Source organism: Pituophis catenifer, unplaced genomic scaffold (assembly GCF_029215685.1).
Source record: "Pituophis catenifer annectens isolate HBS135680 unplaced genomic scaffold, rPitCat1.0.hap2 SCAF_1, whole genome shotgun sequence".
In the NCBI taxonomy this organism is placed as follows: Eukaryota; Metazoa; Chordata; class Lepidosauria; order Squamata; family Colubridae; genus Pituophis; species Pituophis catenifer.
In genome coordinates this window covers 21,410,064-21,426,557 of record NW_027256881.1, presented here as the reverse complement: position 1 = coordinate 21,426,557, position 16,494 = coordinate 21,410,064, and positions in this window count along the sequence as shown.

The window sequence follows — 16,494 nt, the reverse complement described above, 5'->3', positions numbered from 1 at the left end:
CTAAAGTCCCATTTTCTAGGAACCTTCTGTTTTTCTTCTCTGTAGCAGTGCCTGGATGAGAGTTCCCTTGAGATTTGAATGTCCCCACTCTGTTTTTCATCCAGGTCTTCAACAAGGAAAATGGAGACTCCTCGCTCTATCGTGTTTGCCATTTTTTCTTTATTTCTTATGTTAATTTCTTTGCTTGATAGTTGTGAGTCAAAGTCATTGAGAGTTTATTACTATTATTATTTACTCCCCTCCCCGTTCCACATTACCCTCATAAGAGCACCCAACAAAAGCTATTTTTCACTAGGCAGCCTTGACTATCCCATTGCTAAAATTATTTTTTCTATCCCCCGATGCCTTCTTTATTTTTCCTTCCCTCTCTACCTCCTCCCTGTTTCCCAGCCTTTAAATCTTACACATAGTCCTTCACATTTTGAGGATGAACATGCCCTGATAAATGCCAGTCCAAGGAGATGCATCAGTCCATTTTTCAATTAAACAGTCATATGCTGCAGCACATAATGAAATTAAAGCAATACAAACAATAAAACTGCAGAGATAAATTGCAGCACTATTGTGGAAGGACAGCTAGATTAATCTCTGGTTATGAAAATTAGAAAGCGTCTAGTAGCACTTTTTGAGGCCAGACATTTTATTAAAAGCTTTCGTGAGCTGCAGCTCATTTCATCAAATGCATGGAGTGACTTAACTACATTGGGATGAAATGGGGAGGGGGAAAGTGGGGAATACAGAGTGGTTATGAAGGTTGTATGGAGGTCAAATTACAGTCTTAGATTAAAATTTTGGCCGTTTTGGGATGAAACAGGGTCAGGTAGTGCATTCCAGGCATTGACCACTCTGTTGCTGAAGTCGTATTTTCTGCAATTGAGTTTGGAGCGGTTCACTTTAAGTTTGTATCTGTTGTGTGCTTGTATATTGTTGTGGTTGAAGCTGAAGTAGTCATTGACAGTACCGTCTTAAAAGTAATACTTTTAAGATTTCTGAATATATTTTAGCACACATGGCAATCTTTAAGTCAATTTAAATGTAAATATGCCTGTTGTGAAGTATAATGGGTTCATAGGTTGTTATTCAAAAATAAAAAAACATTTTACTCAATTCTGAGTAATTTATGCAGGTTTCAGAAGCCTTGTATTAGAGGAAGAATATGTTAAGGCACCTCTAGCCTGGTGTGGAAAATTGTTGGAGCACATAGCATGATGGTGATGTTGGGGTAAATATGGGCAAAGTAAACATCTGGATTTGTTGCAGGATTTTGTTCTCACATCATGTTGTTTCTGGTTATTTACGAGAATCTACTTCTGGCTATTAATAATGTGTTTTGAGTTGAGTGAACTATAAACTGTGGCTGCCAACCAGCAGTAATCTGCGGTTCTGTTTTTGAGGTCTGTTTTTTAATTGGCCCTCCTGGGAAAATGATCTGGCTCTATTCATTTGTACACTGATTTCTCTAGATGGGTCGATCAGTCTCCTAAACACCTGGTTTAATTTCATCAGTTGAACATCCTTGTGACAACAAACACAATTGCAACAAAGATCCTGGCTATAGACAATAGGGTTTTGTTGTTAGACTGTATTCCCTTTCCTCATGCTGGGATTGAGAAAGCCAGTTGTTTTCTTCTGTGAGGATGTAGGCTCAATTCAGTTCCCCCGCAGTCTTTCCTCTCTGACCCCACGACTGCTTCATCCCCAGCCGCAGATGCCTGCAGCGGAGCCTTCCTTTCCGTTAACCAGCCTTCATCTTCAATAAATGCCAGTCGGTAGGGGCGGGGAAGTTACCTTCAGCCACAAAGAATAGAATTGCTGGATATCAAACATGTTTAGCAATGTATCCAATTCAGCTCCTAGAAATGGGAAAGCAAAGTGAAAGGATGAGGAGTTGTGAAGAGGGATTCCTTTAGGCACAGCTAAGGTTGTGAGAGGGGAACGTTTGATAGATCTCCTTCTACCAACCCACGTTTTATTTTTGTGTGACCAGAATGTTGCTTTGAGCATGTGCATCTGATTGTCCCAAAGTCTAGCTTGAATGACCTCTTGGATTTTGCTGTAGAGTGCAGGGCATGGCTTTCTAGCAAATATGAGATTTGTCATAACTTTTTTTTTTTAAAGGCCCACATATAAACCAGTCACTATTCTATGCAGAATTAATCCTGCAGATGTCCTGTGGGGGGCAGGCCCTAAAAACCGTGGCTGGCATCTTCTAAAAAAAAAAAAAAGATCTTATAACAAGAGCAGGAAGAAAGATGAGGAAGAAGATGGGAGGAGGATGAAGGGATTGTCCATGGCCTCATCTGGAGGTCAAGCATTTGCAGGAATGTGTTGGGAGGATTAGTCAGACCTCCTAGAGCAGTCTGCCTATCAGTTGGTTATCATCAAGCAGGGGATTCTGTTCTCATGAGTAGGCCTAAGCGTACTTAAATAACTTCTGAGAATGTCCACTTATGGCATGTTAATTGTTTGTGAAAGGCCTACCTGTGCAATGCTATATAGTAGAAGCCAGGAAGGCTGGAGAAGGAAGATAAAGAAACTATGAGGAAGGGCTCCTGAAGAAGAGAAACAAATACTTCCCATAAGGGGACTCCTTTGCTAGATTAGACATGTGTAAAACCGGAGGATTCTTGTGAGTCTCAGGAGCCCTCTCAATGTTTCCACAATATATTTAGTTTAATTAGAGTTAACTTGTGAACTCAGCTCACCCAATACCCTAAACAGCTAACCCTAACCCTAAACAAACCAAATGGACTGGATTTACACAGTGTGCTAAGCCTAAACCCTAACCTGTCCACGATTAACCAAATTTAGTATACTGTACAAATGCAACTGCTGAATCATTACATTAAAAAAGGAGTCCCTGTGGATTTTACTGCGCTATTCATTGCCGACTAAAGGAGGCAATGCTCATCTCCATTTCAAGGCCATAGAGCCAGCGCTGTCATTTCTGCGGTCATGTGGCCAACATGATGTCATGGAGTTACCTTCCCACCATTGTGGTACTTATTTACCTATTCACATTTGCACGTATTTGTATTATGTATGTATGTATGTATGTATGTATTTATATTTATTTATTTTGTCATGTTTATGTAGGGTATTGGAGGTGGTGACCCTTTGAGAGCTGTATGCAACAAAATTTCATTTTAATGTGTGCCGATTAGTGTACAATCAAAGTGACAATAAAGTTATTCTAAGTCTAAGTCTTGCATGCTTTCAAACTGCTAGGTTGGCAGGAGCCAGAGCAAGGATGGGAGCTCATCCCATCACATGATGATCGGGTTCGAACATGGTTGCTGGCTGTCCATCTGATGGCCAGTGTTTTGATGGCTGAGCCACTGTTCTGCCTGCATCTTTAAATGCCTTGGTTTATATAAAGACAGCTGCCCAGTAGTGGCATGGCAGCCTTGTCTGCATGGTGCAGAAAGCAACCACATGCATAGAGATACCAATGGCGAGTATGAACACGTAGGCACGGCCAATCTTGATCTGGTACATGGCAAGAGATGCGTGTCAAATATCCTATGGAAATCTATTGAAACACAATCACAGGATCCAATGTTTCAGTGGCTATATATAAATTTCCTGCCACCTTCCCATTCCGCAATGCAAAAGAAATGCAAGGAAATTGGCCAGTATAGAAACATTTGATAGCCTTCTTTAGGGCAGCAGCTGCCGGATTCACATATCTAAGGAGAATCTCAAAGGAAAAGGATAAGGAAAGCCTCTAAGAATAGGAGGAAGTACAAGAAAAGGAATCCTCCTGGGCTGATGGTAAAGAAGAAATGACAATGCAGTACCTGAATTCCACATTACCCAGGTTAAACCACCAATATTGTGCTTAAAAAGTGAAAATATGTCCCGTCTGTATAAACACAACTGTGTCAGGCATACATAGGTATAATAGGATGATGAGATTAAGGCAGGGGTGAGGAACCTGTGGCCCCCCAAGCTCCCTTTGCACAATGTAGCTTTCTGATTGTGGCTGCTAAAAACTGATCACATAATTTCCTGCCTTTTAAAGTGGGAAATGGATGCAAACAGTTGCCTCACATAGGTATATCATAGCTAAACAGAATAAAATGTCTAAAACTCCTTCCAAGATCTTGGCATTTGTGTAATTTGACCCCATCCACTTATGGCCCTTCACCTTTCTCTCCCAAGCTGTTAAGGGTGACTTTGGTCCATTTGACAAGTTAAAATTGGCCTGTTCTTGGAACTGTGCCCAAAATATCATGGAAAAGATGGTTTAGGAAGAGAGATTTGAAAGAATTAAGAAAAGTGTCCTCAAAGAAACATTCTTAGAGATAGTTTCAGAGGCTGCAAAGGCGGAAAATTGAGCCCAAAATTTCTGTTGCTAAGTGAGACAGCTGTCAAGTGAATTTTGCCCCATTTTACGACCTTTCTTGCCATGGTTGTTAAGTAAATCACAGCAATTGTTAAGTTAGCAACATGATTGTTAAGTGAATCTGGCTTCCCCAGTAACTTTGCTTGTCAGAAGATCATAAAAGGCGATTCACATGACTCCAGGTCACTACAACCGTCATAAATATGAGTCAATTGCCAAGCATCTGTATTTTGATCATGTGACCATGCAGATGCTGCAGTGGTCATAAGTGTGAAAAACAGACATAGGTCACTTTTCTCAATACCATTGTAACTTAAAACGGCCACTAAATGAATTTTGAATTACAGAATTACAATTTTGTTGTAAGTCAAAGACTACCTATATAATAACTTTAGTCACATACAGGTAGTCCTCGACTTACAACCACAATTGAGCCCAGAATTCATGTTGTTAAATGAGAAATATATTAAGTGATTTCTGTCCCACTTTTCTTGCCACATTTGTTAAGCAAATCACTGCAGTTGTTAAATTACATGGTTGTTAAGTGAATCTGCTTTCCCCATTGATTTTGCTTGTCAGAAGATTGCAAAAAGGGATCACATAACCCCAGGACACTGCAATGGTCATAAGTATGAACCAGTTGCCAGCATTTAATCAGCATTCAAATCATGTGACTATGGGGTGCTGCAAGGTCATAAGTGTGAAAAAAGGTCATGTCACATTTTTCAGTGTCATAATTTAGAATGGTCACTAAATGAATGGTTGTAAGTCAAGGACTACCTGTATTTACAGCACTTTTCATCTCTTGATTCTGCTCCTACTACTGTGAAAATAGGAAGTAAAGTACAGATATCCCTTTACTTTTTGTAAACCTATCCCTGATGCTGTTTTCCCTGGATTTTATCGTAGTTAAACAACCTGAAATGTTTACTTGCTCAGTGGAAGAGAAAGAGAGGGCCATGATCATCTATCTTCAGTTAATGCAGATGCAGGTATAACGTTTGTACTGTTCCCAGATAATCTCCATGCCTGTGATCACATGACATTTTCCCTGTTTAGCAACTGAGGTGACTTATTTCTGGCTTAGAAATAATGCAATAATGCAAATAATGCAACTAAAGCTTATGAGGTTTATTTTCCATCTATATTGTAGGAATTGCATGGAACTTGGAGGTTGGCCACATTCCCATTGTTGGGAATTTCAGACTTCTAGATACTGAGCCGTGGTATTGTGACATATTTTTAGCGTTCATCACTGAATAAAATTGTAAGCAGAGGACATTTTAAGAATAGCATTAACACTAACACTTAGACTTGCATACCACTTCATAGTACTTTACAGTCCTCTCCAAGCGGTTTACAGAGTCAGCATATTACCCCTAACAATCTGGGTCTTCATTTTACCAACCTCGGAAGGATGGAAGGCTGAGTCAACCTTGAGCCGGTCAGGATCGAACTCCTGGCAGTGAGCAGAGTCAACCTGCAATACTTCATTCTAACCATTGCGCTATCATGGCTCATAAGAACGTAAATGTCTTGTTATATTAGACTTATGGCCCATATGATGTATTCACATAACATGTCTTATCAAATGATACTTATCAAATTAACTCATTGTCTGGGCTCCAATTATATGATAATTCATAAAGTAACCAAATAAATTGGATTCTTCACAACATAAGAGTCCACAAAAACACCACCCAAGGCTAACACTAACTGAATTTAGTATGTCCAACTGTGTCTACTAAGGCTTTAATCACATTGAATAAAAGCTGCCATAAATCTAACATCTTACTTCTCTCACTGGCCAATCAGAAACCATTCTCCCGTTAGTGCAGTATTTTAGTCACAGATTCCTTCTGAACCTGAGTTCTACATTTCATCACAGTTAATAGCCATTGAAAAAACCCTTATCCTCCATGAATTTGTCTTATTCCTTTAAAGCACCTTTCTGGCTTTGCGGACTGGACGGAGGGGTGGCAAAGGGATGGTGGGTGAGTGCCCATGCATGCAGCTCCATTTGCACAAGTGGTGGAAATGTCGGCCTGCCACTCACTCAAATGGAGCTTTCTGTGTGTGTGCTTGCCCACAGCTTCCGTGGCCCGGTTCCAAATGGGCTCTGGCCTGTACTGGGCCACAGCCCGGGGGTTGGGGACTCCTGCTTTAAAGTCATCTGCACTCAGTTATTGCCTCATGTTGTGACAGGAAAATCTATTAGTTTAGCTATACGTTATTTACAGCTATTCCTATTTTTTTTATCTTCAATCATTAACTAAACCAAAGTTCTACTAGAATAGAATAGAATAACAGAGTTGGAAGGGACCTTAGAGGTCTTCTATTCCAACCCCCTGCTTAGGCAGGAAACCCTACACCACTTCAGACAAATAGTTATCTAATCCCTTCTTAAAAGCTTCCAGTGTTGGAGCATTTACAACTTCTGGAGGCAAGTTGTTCCACTGATTAATTGTTCTAACTGTCAGGGAATTTCTCCTTAGCTCTAAGTTGCTTCTCTCCTTGATTAGTTTCCACCCATTGCTTCTTGTTCTACCCTCAGGTGTTTTGGAGAATAGTTTGACTCCCTCTTCTTTGTGGCAACCCCTGAGATATCGGAACAGTGCTATGATGTCATCCCTAGTCCTTCTTTTCATAAGACTAGACATATCCAGTTCCAGCAACCGTTCTTTATATGTTTTAGCCTCGAATCCCCTAATCATCTTTGTTGCTCTTCTCTGCACGCTTTCTAGAGTCTCAACATCTTTTTTACATCGTGGCGACTAAAATTGGATGCAGTATTCCAAGTGTGGCCTTACCAAGGCATTATAAAGTGGTATTAACACTTCAAGTGAACTTGATTCTATCCCTCTGTTTATTCAGCCTAGAACTGTGTTGGCTTTTTTGGCAGCTGCAGCACATTGCTGGCTCATATTTAAGTGATTGTCCACTAGGACTCCAAGATCCCTCTCACAGTCACCACTATTGAGCAAAGTACCACATATATTGTATCTATGCATTTGGTTTTTCTTGCCTAAATGTAGAACCTTACTTTTTTCACCATTGAATTTCATTTTGTTAGGTAGCACCCAATGTTCGACTCTGTCCAGATCCTTCTGTATCTTGAGCCTATCTTCCGGAGTGTTGGCTCTTCCTGCTAGTTTGGTGTCATCTGCAAATTTGATGAGTTCCCCAGCTATCCCCTCATCCAAGTCATTGATGAATATGTTGAAGAGTACTGGGCCTAAAACAGAGCCCTGGGATACCCCACTGCATACCTCCCTTCATGTAGATGCAGTTCCATTGAGGACTACACCTTGAGTGCGGTTGGTCAGCCAGTTATGAATCCCTCTTGTGGTGTTGCTGTCTAACCCACATTTTTCTATTTTATCAAGTAGCCGGTTATGGTCTACTTTGTCAAATGCCTTACTGAAGTCCAAGTAAATTATATCGACAGCATTCCTCTGGTCCACTAGTTCTGTCACTTTGTCAAAGAATGCAGTAAGATTAGTCTGGCATGATCTGTATTTGACAAACCCATGTTGGCTTTTGGTTATTACTTTGTTTGCTTCTAGGTGTTTGCTGATTCGTTGCTTGATTATCTTTTCCAAAATCTTCACTGATATTGAGGTCAGGCTGATAGATCTGTAGTTTCCTGGATCTATTTTTCCCCCCTTTTTTTGAAGATGGGAACTACATCAGCTCTTTTCCAGTGCTCTGGCAGTTTCCTGGTGCTCCAGGATCTTTGAAAGAAGTTCAGTGGTTCTGAGATCTCGTCTGCCAGTTCCTTTATTTGGTCTATTTCTTTTAAATAATATAAAACCCTCTAGCTGTACGTTCCATTTGTGGATTTCATCCCACCAGGTTTCTGTAATGGCAACAATATCATATCTGCCCTCATTCTGCAACCCAACAAGACAGACACAGACATCAGAGGATAATTAGAACTGCAGAAAAAACAATTGCTACCAACCTGCCTTCCATTGAGGACCTGTATACTGCACAAGTCAAAAAGAGGGCTGTGAAAATATTTACAGACCCTTCACATCCTGGACATAAACTGTTTCAACTCCTACCCTCAAAACGATGCTATAGAGCACTACACACAAGAACAACTGGACACAAGAACAGTTTTTTCCCGAACGCCATCACTCTGCTAAACAAATAATTCCCTCAACACTGTCAAACTATTTACTAAGTCTGCACTATTATTCATCTTCTCATCTTCTCATCACCCATCTCCTCCCACTTATGACTGTATGACTGTAACCTTGTTGCTGATTTATATTGATATTGTTTCCTGATTGCTTATTTGTAATCTATGACTATCATTAAGTGTTGTACCTTATGATTATTGATGAATGTATCTTTTATTTTATGTACACTGAGAGATATGCACCAAGACAAATTCCTTGTGTGTCCAATCACACTTGGTCAATAAAAAATTCTATTCTATTCTATTCTATTCTATTCTATTCTATTCTATTCTATTCTATTCTATTCTATTCTATTCTATTTATTTGAATTTCTAATTCACCGTTTATTCCTCATGCTCTGTGCATTGATGGCATACTAGTGTGAGAAAAGTAGATAAAACTACTTTTGTGCCTTCATTTTTTATTATAGAGTTATAGAGTCTTATGGTTGACCTAATATTCTGCTAGCTCCATGATGTTGGCCTTGACTTTTTTTTTATGCCATGATGAAGTTTGCTGGTTTCCATAGCATAAAATACACTAGCCAAAACCACAATAACAGCAAAGAGAATCAGAAGGACAAGTCCCAGTTGTGCTGTCAGCTTTATTGATCAACATAGAAAGGCCTACAGTAGATTCTGTTAAAGTATGCTACTGCAAAAAAGCTCTGAATCTGTTTTGTCTATATTGTGTGTAATTTTGCTACCTTCTATAATGTCTCCTTTCCCTCCACCTTTAGAAACTTTTTCTCTACACTTCATTTGATTTGTCCCCTAGATTCTAAATGCTACCTGAGACTTTCAGCCTTCTAAATTTCAAGTCATATCATATTCTCATCTGCACAGATGCCTTGATTCCCCAAATAAAAATAAAAATAAGGCATTCTGTGCCTTCTAAAATGGAAGAAAGGACAAAACCCAGATTGCTTTTCCATTGCTTGACCATGAGCCGAAAACGTAGTTTCACCAAATGTTGCTGAACTACAACTCCCAGTATTCCTAATCACTGCACATACAAGCTTTGACTCTTGAGAACTGTAGGTCAGCACTATTTGAAAGGCTGTAAATATGTATGGAAATTGTTATCCTATTGATATGATGTGTCTCATATAGGCACCTACAGTAGTTCAAGATTTTGATTATACTGTATTACATGAGGTGGGATCCAAGAGGAAATTGCCTATAGCGAAGAGGATGACCAACACTGCAGTCATAGATGGAGGGGAGCTGTGAGAAGCTCCAGGTGACAGGAACAATTGTAGCCGTCTCCTAGACTACCTATTGTCAAATATTATTCGAGATAACATACAAGTGGCTTGAAGAAATATCTTAAAGAAGTGTCTTTAACATGAGCTATGTATTTTTAAAATCTGTAGATGTCAATATATAGTCAGTGGTCCTGTTTGCACAGTATGGTTAAAAAGTTAAGAGAGAAGGTGTGTTATATAAATTCTAAATCCAGCCAATTAATTCAGAGAGGTTTAGATTTGGCCACTTCTTTGGACTAAACTGTTCCCCAGAAAAGTAACTCACCACAATTTCATGAAAACTGTGTAATTGGGACTAACCTTCCCTAGACGTCTGCTACAACGTCCTGCCTGTCAATGACTACTTCAGCTTCAACCACAATAATATACGGGCAAACAATAGATACAAACTCAAGGTAAACTGCTCCAAACTCGATTGTAGAAAATACAACTTCAGCAACAGAGTGGTCAACGCCTGGAATGCTCTACCTGAGTCTGTTGATACAGCCTCAAATCCTCACAGCTTCAACCTCAAACTGCCTACGGTGGACCTCACCCCATTCCTAAGAGGTCCCTAAGAGGGCATGCATAAGTGCACCAGCGTGCCTACCGTCCCTGTCCCACTGTCCCATTTATTTGTACTCATTACCTGTGCTCATGTCCATATTTATACTTATATGTTATTTTGTACATGTTTGACAAACAAAATAAAACAAAACAAAATAAAATAAATAAACACTGAATATTTCACAGGATGAGATTTCTCTAGCCGTTCCATCTTCGTTTCTGTTTCAGTTTGTAACCCTCCCTCCCAGCCACACAATACATGGAAAGGGGACAACATTCAAGCAAGCACATATAGTCCTCCATATCTGCTAGCAGCTGTCCAACAGTAATAATTTATTGATTTCATTCTGGGGAGAATAAAAAAAAGGCAGACACAGAGAAAGAGAAATAACAGGCTTTGGTGGCCTTCTGAATTGAAAGCAGAGTCATCAAATGACTGTCAGTGTTATCTGTGATGGTTCTTGGTGCCGGCACAGAAAGGTGGGCTGATTAGGGAAGGGGCACAATAGGTCAACTATGTGATGTAGACAGGGCCAAAGACTGTATTCACCAAGTTGGATTTTCAATTAACTCATTGTTTTGATTTAAACAATACATGGAATTGTAAACTTACTATATAGCAGGGGTGTCAAACTCAAGGCCCTGGGGGCCAGATCCAGCCTGTGGGGTACTTAGATCTGGCCCATAGATCCACCCTGGAAACAGTGAAGAACCAGCTTGCGGTGCTTCTGCCAGCAAAAAGGGCTCCTGAGCTCTGTTTTCGGCTGCCACGGTATCCTGCAACCCTCTGCCAGTGAAAATGGAATTCAGGAGGGCCGTTTTCACTGGCAGAAGCACCGCGAGCCCTGCTGAGCTCCATTTTCACTGAAAGAGGGTTGCAGGAGGCTGTGGCAGCCAAAAACGGAGCTCGGGAGGCTGTTTTTGCTGGCAGAGCACTCAGGCCACCACAGGGGCCCCCGACATAAGTGACAAGTGACATCAAGCTGGCCACGGCCACCACGCCCTCCCCCCGAGGTTAAACCCTGATGCGGCCCTCAATGAAATCAAGTTTGACACCCCTGCTGTATAGGCTGGGTTCACTTAGCACACTCCCAATAAGCATAAGATGTAGGTTGTAGCAGGTCTTTTAACTGCTCTGATTAAGCATTTTGTGTGACCACCATTACACAAGCAGCTCAAGGTCTCAGTGCTCTTTTCTGTAATTTGCTTGCAGGGTGTCATGTTGCCTTATCCTCTACAAAGCGAGACCTTGCTCTGGAAAGAATGGAAGCCACCCAGAGAATGCCAGCCATCTCCTGCTCAGATGACACCAGTCTGTTGCTGCAGAAAGGGCCTCCGTCAGTCCCAAATCTTGCCCAGAGTCAACATTAGAGAAACAACATTTGCATCCATAGCAGCGGCTTGAGCTGTGACATGCCATTTTCAGAAAACCCAGGGTTCCAGTTTCTCCTGGCTGAGGACTGCCAGGGGATTGCTGGCAGTCCCAATGTGGAATATTTAAAGTACTAACGGAATGCTTCAAAACTGCTTTTCTAACAGAGTGTTGATTTGAAAGCGTGAAGAACATGTTTAAGTAACCCAGTCCTCTTTTAGAAGACCTTAATCTAACCGGGAACTCTCTGCTATGAACTTTGCCTGTTCAGGAAGACCCGCAAAATATTCACCTACCAAGTACAACATGCATCTTGCAGACAAGCCCTGTGCTAGCTATGATATGAACAATGGTTAGTTCAACGACACCATAAGGTTGCATGCATTAAAACATTCATAAGCAAAGCAGGCATCAAATCCACCCTCTGGTGCTTGCAATCTAAATTTGGAGAACTGGAAAAATACAGCATGTGGAATTTAATTACTTATTTATTTCATTAATAAGCTGCCTCAATTCTCCAAGGGTCTCTAGAGGTGACACACAAATTAAAAATTCAAACAGAATAAACAATATGGGCAATAAGAATAATACATATTACCGTAGTATACTGGAAAGAAAACATTATACAGCATCCAAGAGTAAAATACTAATATTAATACAGGATGCTAAATTGCCCTGGTCTGAAACAGTCACCTCTTTAAGTGCATTTCTAAATGTTAATAAAGTGGGGGGATATGTGTACGTGGCGGAGATACTGTCCCATACACAGGGCTGGACATAGGAAAGGCATGTCTCCAAAATCATCCACAAGATGATACAATTTTTAGAATGGAAACGCAAGCTTGGCCACTCAGCTCTAATACTGTAGGCAGACATATCTGGAAGAAAGTAGTCCTTTGAGAAACAAGAGCTAATAAGAATTCAATGATAGAGAATGTGGTTTGAGTTATTTCACTGGAGGATGAAGATATATGGATAGAGAAAAACACAAGTATTTTCCCCAACACACTTAACCAGGTCAAGTAATGGTCTACTGTAGCAGTAGACTACATTAACACAACACGTTACCTTGATTAGTGCTAGCCAATTTATTTTTTTGTGGCATAGAATGTCATGTGAACTTCTTAGGTTAGGTTATGGATTAATGCATGTACATGAGCCCACTGTTAGTTTCTGTAATGAGGTTCAGGCTGTTGTCTGAATAAAATCTGAAAAGCTTTGCAGCAGTGGTGAATCGTGACATTTTAAGGCAGGAAGAGGCATCACCATTTCAGTATTCTGCAAGCATTTGTAGGCAGAAAAGGCACAGAGGGTGAAAAAGTGATATTGTTTTAGAGATTTTGTGACCTTTCTCTCGTTCGTTCGCTCGCTTGTTTGGTTTGTTTCAAAGTCATTTTTCTATTGATTTTGTCACGGATGATGCATTTCAGTTGTGGTACACACATCCTCAAATGAAAATCAAGCCATTCTCCTCCTTTGGAATGGCCCCAGGTAAGAGATACAGTGTATGAGCAGTGCTGGTGCACTTTGTCAAATTACCCTGAATGAGCACATTACAAAATGGAACCTTGATTCTGGTGAGAGTTAATGAGATGGTCATTATACTCGCAATATAAGAGACTAATTTTGTTACAAACAGACCACTTTTAACAAAAAAAATAAAATAAAAATCAAGCCACATCTCCAAAAATTTGATCTTGGACTATGCTGCTGTTATTATTTCATTTTCTCAATTATGTAGCTCCAAACAGGTCTGTTACTTTTCTTCCATCAAGGCCTTGGCCAAATATAAATGACTCTGAAAAACTGTCTCTTGACTATTTTAACCAGTGAAAGGCATTTGGCTGCAAGCCAGCCTGAACAGTATGTTATCTCGCTCAGCTGTTTTCCAATAAACTCCTGAGCTTAGCCCTAGGACTTCAGTTTACAGAACCCCCCTTAGTAATAACAGACGAGGAACAGTAGCCTTGAGTCAGAATTTTCCTGATGCCTCTGATGTCCCCTCTTCTTCTGCCTAACTGATGGGTCGAGAAGGCCACAAGGGCTTCAGGAAAAAATTCTGGGAATGATGCTCCAGAGAGCAGAAGCCACAGCAGAAAAGGCATGCTGCCTGGGTTCCGCCAGATGGAGCTCCATGCCAGATGGGAGCCACAACCTTTCTTGCTGGACCTGATGGGGTGGAGAGATGGGATCAGGAAGAGGTGGTTCCCCAACCTGGGCCATGCCATTTTGTCTGGATGACTTTGCTTGCAACTTAGAGCTAAACTACAACAGTTTGTAAGAGTTGCATTTTGCTTTTGAATAGCATACCAAGCCATAGTCTAGCAAATGGATGGTGGGGGTGGGGGAGTTAATTAAAATATAAATTAAATAAAGACAATGACTCTGTTTCCTTAACCTACAAGGCTCTTGTTTAAACCCATTTTATCAATATGCACAGTGCACTGAATTCTAAACCCGCTAATAGGTTGGGTTTACACATATGAATTAATTGAGCTTGGGAATAGTTGAATACAGCCATTAGATCCTGAACTGATAGAGTAAAATGTCTTGTGTGAAAACTAGGGCTGCCAGATCTGGACTACAAACATCCAGATTACAGTTATATGGAAGCACAAATAATTGGACTTAGTGTTGTGGCCGGCCAGCAGCCAGCAGAGCTGGCAGCAGATTCGGACAGTGAGGAGGTTGGGGAGGAACGTGGGCCAGTCCTAGAGTCTGGGAAAGGCTTGGACGATGGCTCTGCGTCAGAGGCAGAGAGGGGGCCAAGGCCATCTGGAACTTCTTTGCTGCCTCTGGAGTCTGACATCAGCGAGGCAGAAGAACAGTGTGAGCCTGTTCCCAGTGTGCGCATGCGCAGAGCTACCAGGAGACAGGAACAATTAAGGAAACGGCTGACTTGGGAGTAAGGCTTGGAGATGATTGGCCCCTCCCATAAGACATATGTAAAAGAGAAGCGAACGGGACATGAGCTTTTGCAGGAAGCAATTAGTTCATCTGGCCGATTCAAGATTTGAAAATTCCGTTTGTGACTCTGTGCAAAGTTTGGCCTTGCCCTGCATCTGGAAATTAGCTCTTTGGCAGTGTTCCACGTGAGATAGGTGGGTGTTGATAACCTTCATCTGAAAGACTGTTTATCAAGCCTTTCGGACTGTAAATGAAAGTAATTTACAGCCATATGAATTAAAGAGGTTTGCCGGGACTAAGTTTGTGATGTTTAATTTCTAAGGAAGTCTAGGTCAGAACACTTAGTGAAGTTAGTGAAACCAAGTCTACCCTGAAGATATCAAAGATTGGGTGAGAACAAATATGAATGAGGCCATTCACCTTTAGTGCAGATTCTGTGGAATAGCTGCTTGTTTTTTTCACTGCTGGAGAGAGAAAGCAGGACAGGATGGCCAGATCCAATTGGATTGGCTGTTATCAAGAGACTAAATCCCAAGGACTGCCAAAGGCTCTTGCCTGAACCTTTCCCTCTATATATTTTCCCTTAATTACCGGGTCCTGTGATTTGAAACACTGGAACAGTGTTTCTTCTTCTCAACCTTGATAACTTAAAGATGTGTGGAGTTCCAACTTGCTAGCTGAAGTCCACACCTCTCTAAGTTGCTGGGGTTGAGCAACACTGCAGAAGAAGGACCTCCTTACTTCAAGTCCAAAATGAAAATGTTTTCCTGTTCCATCTTTCCATCTGACATTTTCATCATGATTTAGACTAATATTTCCAGGTCTCCCCAGTTTTGATGAACTAAGATTAAACCCCACCTTGTCTCTCTGCTTGTGTAACCCTTATAGCATTCCATTGCAGAATTGCCGTCACTCTTGGCTGGCAATATTTATTTATTTATTTTATTTAGTTTGTCAAACATGTATGAGATGTATAAACATGAATATGAGGACAGGAAATGGGTACAAATAAATGGGGACAGTAGGACAGGGACGGTAGACACACTGGTGCGCTTATGCACACCCGCTTTACAGACCTCAGGAATGGGGTAAGGTCCACGGTAGACAGTTTAAGGTTAAAGTTATGGGGGTTTGAGGATGTAACAACAAAGTCAGGTAATGCATTCCAGGCATTGACCACTCTGTTGCTGAAGTCATATTTTCTGCAATTGAGTTTGGAGCAGTTTACCTTGAGTTTGTATATATTGTTTGCTGGTGTATTATTGCGGTTGAAGCTGAAGTAAAATCAATATGTAGCAGATTGTTGCAATTAGTTGTGGTACAACTAGGAAATGTGGGGCAGGGGTGAAATGCTACCAGTTCAGATTGGTTTGGGCAAACTGGTAGTGGAGATTGGGGCTGGTTCGCCGAACCGGTAGCAACTGCTGGCTGACCACGCCCCCAAACCGGTCCACGGCCCGCAGTCTTGCCATGCTTTCTGCCTTCCACGTGGCCTTCCCGGCATCCCCGTGGCCAGCTTGCAAAGGCAGGCAAGTGGAAGGCCACGTGGAAGGCAGGCAAGCATGGCAGGGCTGCGGGGAAGGGAGCTAGCAGCCTACTCTCTTCCCCACAGCTCTGCCATGCTTGCCTGCCTTCCACGCTGCCTTCCCGGCGGTCCCCCACACCTGCTTGCCTTCCGAGGTCGGTGTCCAGCTAACCCTAACCCCCACGCCCTTGGGGGAGACGCAGCAGCTGCTACCTTTGTCCAAAACACCTCTCGTGTCTTTCGGAAGCGATTGAGGGGAGCGGGAGGGGGGGGGAGCGCCCAGCAAAGGCCAGGGAGACCCAGCCACCCCCTCCCTTCCTCCTTCCCCCCTTTCTATTGTCT